This window comes from Maylandia zebra, linkage group LG5 (assembly GCF_041146795.1).
Source record: "Maylandia zebra isolate NMK-2024a linkage group LG5, Mzebra_GT3a, whole genome shotgun sequence".
NCBI classification, from domain to species: domain Eukaryota; kingdom Metazoa; phylum Chordata; class Actinopteri; order Cichliformes; family Cichlidae; genus Maylandia; species Maylandia zebra.
The window spans coordinates 16,479,338-16,488,820 of NC_135171.1; the positions used below are offsets into that span (position 1 = coordinate 16,479,338).

At 43.2% G+C, this 9,483-nt stretch overlaps 1 long non-coding RNA gene across 2 annotated transcripts; it reads left to right on the forward strand.

Annotated features, from left to right (window-relative positions):
- The first annotated feature begins 4,454 nt into the window (after positions 1 to 4,454).
- On the forward strand, positions 4,455 to 9,144 carry LOC105940781 (uncharacterized). Of its 2 annotated transcripts, XR_013098612.1 has the most exons (5): positions 4,455 to 4,553; positions 4,701 to 5,031; positions 5,146 to 5,411; positions 5,528 to 5,614; positions 5,733 to 9,144. It is a non-coding gene; the product is annotated as an uncharacterized LOC105940781 (long non-coding RNA). The 2 variants fall into 2 exon arrangements; XR_013098613.1 differs by lacking the exon at positions 4,701 to 5,031 and having other exon boundaries at positions 4,460 to 4,553.
- The last annotated feature ends 339 nt before the right edge of the window (positions 9,145 to 9,483 follow it).

The following is a 9,483-nucleotide window of genomic DNA, read 5'->3' on the forward strand; positions in this document are numbered from 1 at the left end:
CAGGTGACACTGATAGTCATAACAAGACACGGCAAGAGTGAAGGCAACACTGACGGGAGACGGGCAAAGTAAAACAGGAAGTACAGAGGTTCAGACAGGAGGAGAGAGAGCACGGGGAAAACACAGACATAACGGGCTGGGGAAAACAGATTAAAACACAAGGAGATACGAGGGCTCACAGATACACAGGGGCACACAGGAGGTAACCAAATAAGGAACATTTTATCTAAATAATCCTAGGAACCAAGGCATAACTAGGGAATAAAATACAAAACACACAAAAACTGAGAATACTGGGCCCACATGGCCCAGGACCATGACATGACCCCCCCCCCTCAAGGGCTGGCAGCCCGACAGCCCAAACCTGCGAACAAAACAAGAAAAACAGAAAACAACCCACCCGGGGCGGGAGGCGGGGGACCAGGACGGAGGGACCAGAACAGGGAACAAAACAATCGACAGAAAACACAGGAGCACAAGACAATAGTCCAAAGAAAGTTCAGGGGGTCGGCCTGGAGGGCGGCAACACAACAGGCCACGTCCTCTCGTATCTGGAGGCCGGTCGTGCAGAAGGCAGCAGTGGTGCAGTTCAGGAGGCCGACCCGGAGCCTGCGGGCACAAGAGTTCAAGGGTCACACGGTCGGGGGGCCAACCAGGCGGGCGACACAGGTGATAGAGCCGGTCAGGAGGCCAGCCGTGCGAAAGGCAACTGCGGCGGCGAAGGTGACGACGGAGCAGTTCAGGGGGCCGACCGCGCGGAAGGCAGCGGCGGCGGCGAAGGAGACGGAGCAGTTCAGGGGGCCGGCCGCGCGGAAGGCAGCGGCGGCTCTCCAGTGTCAGGCGTACTGGCCGAGGCCCGGTGGGCACAGGACCAGACGAGGTGGGACCAGGCGAAGGCGATGCGGGGACCGGACCAGGCGTAGCAGAAGCAGATGCAGAGGCTGGACCAGGCGTAGCAGAAGCAGATGCTAGAGCTGGACCAGGCGAAGACGAGGCTGAGGCTGAGGCTGAGGCTGGACCAGGCGAAGGCGATGCCGAAGCCGGACCAGGCGATGGCAAGGATGCAGCAGAGGCCGGACCAGGCGACGGCGAGGATGCAGACTCTGATGAAGCTGGACTAGGCAACTGCGTGGGCGGAGACACGGCGGCCGCAGCTGGTGTGGATGAGGCTGCTGGTGGCTGAACGGGCCCCTCGGACCCTCCAGTGGAGACAGGCGGCTGGACGGGCCCCTCGGACCCTCCAGCGGAGACGGAGACAGGCGGCTCTGGACGGGCCCCTCGGACCCTCCAGCGGAGACAGGCGGCTGGACGGGCCCCTCGGACCCTCCAGCGGAGACGAGGAGGTGCTGGACGGGCCCCTCGGACCCTCCAGCGGAGACAGGCGGCTGGACGGGCCCCTCGGACCCTCCAGCGGAGACGAGGAGGTGCTGGCCGGGCTGACCAGAGACGCCAGCGGAGACGAGGAAAGGCTGGAGAGGTTCTCCTGAACCCCCAGCGGAAACTGATGCAGAGCCAGCAGGTGCGGGGACCTCTGGCTCAGCGGATGCTAACTGTAGCGGCACAGGGCACGCAGTCGGCTTAGGATGCAACGGCTGGGGCTGTGCAGGGCAAACAGTCTGTCCAAAGTGTGTCAGCACCACGCAGTCCCCAGCTGGCGGAGAAAGCTCACCAAAGCTTCCAGCTGAGGTGGGCAGTGTCTGAACGGGTTGCTGAGCAATGAACTGAGCTGATGACTGTGCTATCGATTGAAGTGCAAGTTGTAGTTGTGGTTGTAGTGATGGTGGGACAGCAGGTAGTTGAACCGGTGACTGAACAGGTGACTGACTCTTGGCTGCTCTCCTCCGAGGAACAGGAACGGGTGCTGGGCCTGGCCGAACACCAGTCATCCCCACCCGAGAAACAGATACGGGTGCAGGGACAAGCTGGGCTCTGGCTGCCTTTACCCTGGGGGGCGGTGTAGGTGCAGGAGCTAGCTGGACCTCTGCTGCTCCCACCCGAGGGACTGAGACGGGTGCAGGAGTCGGCAGGGTCACAGTAGACCTCGCCCAGGGAACCGGAACTGGCGCAGGCATAGGCTGGGCGTCCATCAACCCCACCCGAGGGGCAGGTACGGGTGCCGGGATGAACGGCGCCTCTGCCAGGCTGGGGACAGAAGCAGGGACCAGCTGGACCTCAGCCACCCTCTCCAGAGGAACTGATACGGGAGCAAGGGAAAGCCGGGCCCGCGCTGCCCTGGTTACAGGAACTGGAGGCGGAGAGCGAAGCACAGGAACAGTAACAGTCACTGGGTGAACCAAGTTAGTGGAGCCAAACACAGTTTCAGTAAACAGAGACTTATGGTGGGCTGGTTCTAGCAACTCTGCTGTACTTAAGTTGTCCATGTCATAATTAGCAGTCTTAGAAAGAGTGAGTTTAGGAGCAGCCACAGGTACAGGAGAACTCACACAAGCAGCGTCTAGATAAGCTGGATGTGAAACAACACTACACACAGTTGTACAGGATGTAGTCCGAGACGTAGTGCACACAGAGTCCATGAAACCTGGCCGAAAAGCATGGCGCACAGAGTTAAACTGACATGACCGGGGACACAGTGTGAGATCATAACATCACAAGTATGTGTAAGTGATATTACCTGTGTAACGGCGGATATGTAAAGCTAGCGCATATTCACGCAATATAACATTTGTGCTTTTATTTTTGGTAACTTCTTGTGTGACCGGAAGTGAATGGTTTAATGGCAGAGGTGTGGACTCGAGTCACATGACTTGGACTCGAGTCAGACTCGAGTCATTAATTTTATGACTTTAGACTTGACTTGAAAAAATGTTCTAAGACTTGTGACTTGACTTGGACTTTTACACCAATGACTTGGGACTTGAATTGGACTTGAACCGGTTTACTTGAAAAGACTTGATATTTTACCCAAAATATAAAATTTAACATGCATATTATATAGAGATTGAAAATGTGACGTCATTCACGGGTAGAACCGCAAAGGATTCTGGGAACTCGTGGCAAGCGGTACTAGCGCACGCAGGCTTTCAATTGAAATCAGTCACACAGCGATAAAAAGAAACACAAAAATGTCAAGAAGCCGTTGTATGATTAACTGCAATAGCCGGTCGCATGACAGCCACGGGAAGCCGACGGGTAAAGAGATCGGTTGTTATCGGATTACGTCGTTGAAGAGAAATTGTTCAAGCCATGTTTCCGAAGTAACAAAGACGCGACGGATGGCCTGGATTGCAGCCATTCAAAGACCAAATATAACGTCCCAGAACACTCCAGCTCACAGGTTAGTCTGCTCCAAGCATTTACATGAAGGTCAGTGTTTTTTAGTAGTTAATACGTCACTTTCATAACATAATTAGTGATATAGGTTACAAGCAAGTCTGGCGCTGAACAGAAATTGTCGCGCTATGCTCCTGTGTTTATTGTGCATAAATAGTGAATTGTCCTGACACAATATTGCGTTTCGCTTCTGTTATTATGGTACACTGACAAAAACACATACTTTTATTCACAGGATAAAACAGGTTTTTTGTATCACTAATTGCCCAGTACGATTACAGCATACAATATTGTTGTCACTGTTACATTTCTGTGATGCTACCAGAAATTATTTCCACTACTAATTAATTACCCTTGAGCTCAAAGGTCCTATTAATAAACGGTTAACGAATGTGTATTTATGACGACAATTTGTGAGACTGGTAAACTTATGATACGTACGATGGTCTTTCGTTCTACACGGTGCATTTCAAGGTCCTGCACCCATCCGTCGGTAAACTGTACCTGGACTTGTTGCAGTGACCTGAAGTTACTAAACTTCACGAGTGTATGCACTCACTCCAAGAACCGTATGATTATAAATATGCATATAAATATGCTACAATGAGATAGCTGACTTCATCTAACTAGCAAATGTTGTCCAGGCTACGTTGGTGATGCAGTTCTTTTTAATGTGTATGATATTTTTGTCATGCGATTTTAAAGCCGGTCCTACAACCGCATCCAAGAATAACATGCAGCGTATCTCAGAACTGTCGGTGAAAATTATTCTAGGAGCTAGGTTTAATTGAGCTGCATTTTAAAGAGGTGCAATTTCACAATTTGTGTATATTTTCTAAGTTCACTATTTTGTCATGTGTTGAGAAAAACACAGATTTTAAAATTACATGGTCTAATATTTACATTTAGCATAACTGCAACATTATTTTTTCGTTTTTTTTTTAAAGACTCGAAAGGACTTGAAATTCAAAGTTTCAGACTTGTGACTTGACTCGGACTTTTACACCAGTGACTTGAGACTCGACTCTGACTTGCCTGACATTACTTGAGACTTGACTTGAGACTTGAGGATAAAGACTTGAGACTTACTTGAGACTTGCAAAACAATGACTTGGTCCCACCTCTGTTTAATGGTAAACAACTTGATGTACAAAAAGACGGAAGAAAACGGAAAACTAATGCTAACGGAGAAAAGGGAGAGAAGAATATGGTTAAATTGTACAAAGACGAATGGTTCTAGCTACAGTCGACAGGGGAACAAGGTTTGTAATGTATATGATTTAATTTGAGCAATCTGAAATGCATAATATGTATTATATAGTTTAATAGAAAACGGTTAGACCAGCGTAATGAGCAGTTTAGATGGTGTTACATGAATAATATGGTAATTGTTTTATTTGTTTGTCTAGCTCTTACGTTGGTTCGTTGTCTGATACACGGCAAGGAATAATAAAGGTCATTCAACAACCATCAGTTCTGGCCTTCTCAGTTCGACTGGATGCTACAACCTGAATATCAAAATTCTTGCAATAAACATTTTTACCTTTGTCCTTTACAAAATCACAACTGTAGACTGAAATCTGCTGACAACATTGATTGACAAACAAAATGAACTGCTTGCTGTTGCAGATCAATTTATAGCAAATTTGACCAGCCTGGTTCAAGACCTTAACAAATTGGTTCTCTGTTGAGTTTGTGACCATTTTAAACTGCATAAAGAATGAAGTCTTTAAAAGGCGGGTGGGTATTTATGCAAATGGATTATAAATTAAGTAAAAAGATAAATGTGATTAATCAACTATGTACAGAAACATATTTCAAAACTAAAATTAAATCTGAATTTAATCTTTCCAGAGGCTGACTCATCAACATAAAACCACAATGAAAACACTTCCTCAAATCAAGAGCAGCTTTTTCTTTAGAAAATAACGTCAAGGCAACTCGTCACATTTGAGGAACAACAGATGCCAGGGCACAGAAACTGAGGCACGACTAACCCATCTCACTGTAAGTTAACCTCATGGCGGAAGAATTAGAGCTTTCTGAGTATTCCACCATACATGACCTTGGGGGAAAAAAGGTCAAAACTGGAACAAGCAGCATCAACTCTGCTCAATCAGGTAAGAATATGAGAAAAATGCAAACTAAAAGAGAAACAGTCACGATTTTGAAGTAATCAGAAAGCTGTCTCACTATTGTGAATGTACTATGTATTTATCTGTTTTTGTGTTTACAGAAAGAAGACTCCTGAGGATGGGGATTGTAACTTTAGGAGTATTGTGTATCTTACAAGCCATCCTCAATATCTCCCTCTACCTTGCCGGTAAGTTGTGAACACAAATATATATTTATAATGGAAAATAAATGTATCATAAGTACTGTAACATGTTTTCTGATGGAAAGTATAAAAAATATGACCCCAAAATTATGTTTATTTCCAGTTTATTCAAAAGAGGATATCAATCAGTTTCCTTGCAACACCTCTGTGATAGAAGACATGTGCCAGACCGAGCAATTTCAGTCAAATTCAACCCACTTATGTTCCTGCTGCAACAACCTGCTGCAAAGCCTACTGAGAGAAAGAGACCTCTTGCAAGACAAAATCAGTCACTTTAGCAGAGGTAAACCTGGAGATGTTGACGATATGCAGATCTTTGGATCTGGTTCCAATTCTTTAGATTTCTTGTTAGTTTGAAGATGAACGCAGACAACATTCAGGAATTTGAAACAAGTCATTTAAGTCAGACGACTGCATCCATTTACACACTTTGAAATCTCTGGTACAAAAACAACAGCCAACCACATTTTAATTAGATATATATTTTGAAAGAGTCAAGCAGTGATTAACAGTTGCACTCAGGTAAATACTTTTATTATATTGTTGCATATTTAATGCAAAATTTATTATGTACATATATTAATACTTTGCTAATGGATAAAAAAAATGACATGCCATTTTAGTAATATGATAAAATGTATTGAATGGTTGTGTATGTGAAAGATGACGTTTTTAGTGACAACATGTGCTCAGTTTAGGTTTTGGCTGGTGGTGTATTCAGAAACCCAAAGAACAGATGCTTCTACCAGTAGGTGGTAGAGACCCGACCCAAGCTGTGTTAAAGAATATTGGATTTGCATGTATGTGTGGCCAACAAACACACTAAATAACAGCAAAAAACAATGTTGACTATTTTGTACTAGCAGAATTTAGAAAGTGTTTTTAATGGAACTTGCTATATCAACTTTAAATGTTATTGTTACTCTGAATGATGATAATTAATTTTTTTTTGTTTTCACATAACTGAAATTTTGTATAATAATGAGTTTTCAATGGCCGCTCAATTGACAACAGTCTTATATTTGATATAATTTAGCTTATATTTAGCTTGATTTTATGTTTATCTCTGAGACATGGCAGCATGAAGTCTCACATCTTTTAGAGCTATGCACTGCAGACTGTTCATTTTTCTGTGAACTTCAGATCTCTGGACGAGAAGGTGGAACAGCTGTGATTTTTAAAAAGACATTTTTATGCCAAATGATCTCTTCGAGCTGTTACAGCTCTTTTGAGATAATTATGATCAAAACTGGAAGAGATCAACCGATGTATGGTATTTCAATTTATGGTCCACCTGGGTCTGCAGCATCTTTTCTGTCAGACTTCTGCTATTAAGTTGGGCAAGGTCATCATTGTTGGGGACTTCAACATTCGTGCAGAGGACCCATCAAATAGTACCACTAGGAATTTCCTGAGCATTATGGACTCTTAAACTTTTAAACTTTTTCCCAAGTTTGTATTAGGTACAGGCGCTTTATTGATAGCTATCGTTTCTAAGTTTTCTTTTTAATTTCATAACTTTTTGTGACCATGTTGAGCTCCTTGTTAAGTCTTGTATTGAACCCTGATAGCCACTTTTATTCAGATCGCTCCTCACAAAACCAGAGTAGTCATTGCTCTGTCAGTTCCTGCACACCCTGGTTAGATAATCAAACTTGTGATCTTCGACATTCCCGTCAAAGAGCAGAACATCTGTGGAAGCACGGGTCTAAGTTTCCATCACAAATACTTTGTAGAGCTTCTTCACATATATAATGAGTCAGTGAAAGAGGCTAGATCCTCTTATTTCAATAATCTCATACATTTCCATAAGAATAATCCAAGGGTATTATTTGAGACTATCAACAGGATTGTTTCCCCTCCAACCCAGCATGCTATGTTCTTTTCTGACGATGATTGCAATACATTTCTCAATCACTTTGTAAATAAGGTGATGGGCTTAAGATCCAAAATCTCCTCAAGTAGCTTCCCTTATGATGGTCCTCAGTGCCCTGGGTCATTTACTTTTCTTTCCCTCCAATTACACTTAATGACTTAACTACAGTAATAGGTAAAATGAAATTCTTGTCATGCTCCTTAGATACATTACCTGCTTTTCTCCTGTCTGGGACTCACCAGCATTGGTCCCACATTGCTGTCTATCATGTGGAACTGAGGCAAAGTTATGTTCCATCGTATTTTAAATATGTCGAATGTTCATCCCAACTTTACTGGTAATTATTGGCCTATTTTCAAAATTGTCACTTATAAGCAAATTATTAGAAAAACTTGTAGAAAATCAGTTCAGATCTTTACTATGCAAATTAAAGATTTGTTACCTTTTTCAATCTGGCTTTCAAAAGCAGCGCTCCACTGAGATCGCCCTCTTGAAGGTTTATAATAATCTTTTAATGGCTTCTGATGCAGGGAATTGTTCTGTAATCATATTGCTTGATCTCAGTGCAGCCTTTGATACAATTGATCATAAAATCCTACTTAATATGCTGAATGTTCTGGCTGGTGTATCTGGCTCTGCCTTAGACTGGTTTTCTTCTTACTTATCTGACAGGACCTTCTCTGTTAGAACAAACAAGTTCACCTCTATCATAGCCTCCCTAACCTGCAGGGTTCCACAGGGTTCAGGTTTGCATACATTATTTTCTTTCTAGGTGCTTCTTCTTTCTCGCTGGCATTTTTCAATCTTTTAGTGACATTTCTTATCATTTCTGTGCCGATGACAGTCTTTTAAGCCTCATTAGCTGGATAGGCTGTCCAGCTTAGTCCACTGGGTAACTCAGGTTACTGATTGGCTCTCTAGCAATTACCTTGTTTCAAACACTAACAAACCTTAGACCATGATTATAGCTCCTCCTGAACTACATTCTTAAATCAGTCGGGTTCTTGCTTCTTTTTGTTCAACTACTAACACCAACATTCAAAATCTTGGAGTAATATTTGAGTCTTCTTTGGGCCTTGACTTGCATATAAAATCTTTGTCTTGTTCCTGTTTCTTTCATTTAAGGAACATTTCAAAATTGCGACATATTGTCGCCTCAGCTGAGCTGGAAAAAATAGTTCTTGCATTTGTGTCATCGCATTTAGATTATTTTAATGCTCTGTTTACCAGCTTGGACAGATCCTCTCTGTCATGAGATTTTTAACATATATAAGTTTATTTACTACTGTTTACTATAAGCTCATATTGATGTGTTCATATATTTCACAAATATGCTGTACTTTTCATTTTTGTGCACACTGACATTTTAACTCTGTATGTTGATGAAGGCCAGAGACAGCGACCTAACCACAAGAGATTAAATCTCTAACAGCAGTTCCCGAAATTAGAGTACACTCATATGACCCCATACAAACATACACACACTCAGTCACAGGAAGTTTTTAACAGAACATGTATTAAAGGAAGATGAAGGTATTTGCATATGCGATGTGTCTTATAAATAAAGAGCTATCGCCTGCACTCGGTGTGAGTGTCTCCTGAGAGCCGCTCACCCGTGCACGTTGCTATTTTAACAGAACTTGTCTGAGTGTCATTATTTCACCTGAATAATGTCTTGTTAATAAATAAAGTTAACCACGGACACTCTCTTTCACACCTCAAAGCTATTCAAAATGCTGCAGTCAGACTACTAACAAGTTCTAGCTAACAAGTTCAAATTACTCCTATTTTATATTCTTTATTGGCTCCCAGTAGATTTTAGGATTCGTTTAAAAATTCTTGTTTTAACATACAGAGCACTAAATGGCCAGGTCACAGATTATTTATCTCAGATTTTTACAAAATACACTGCTTCTTGTCGTCTCCATTCACAGACTCTGAATTTGTTGTTCCCCATACCTGACTAAAAACTAAGGGT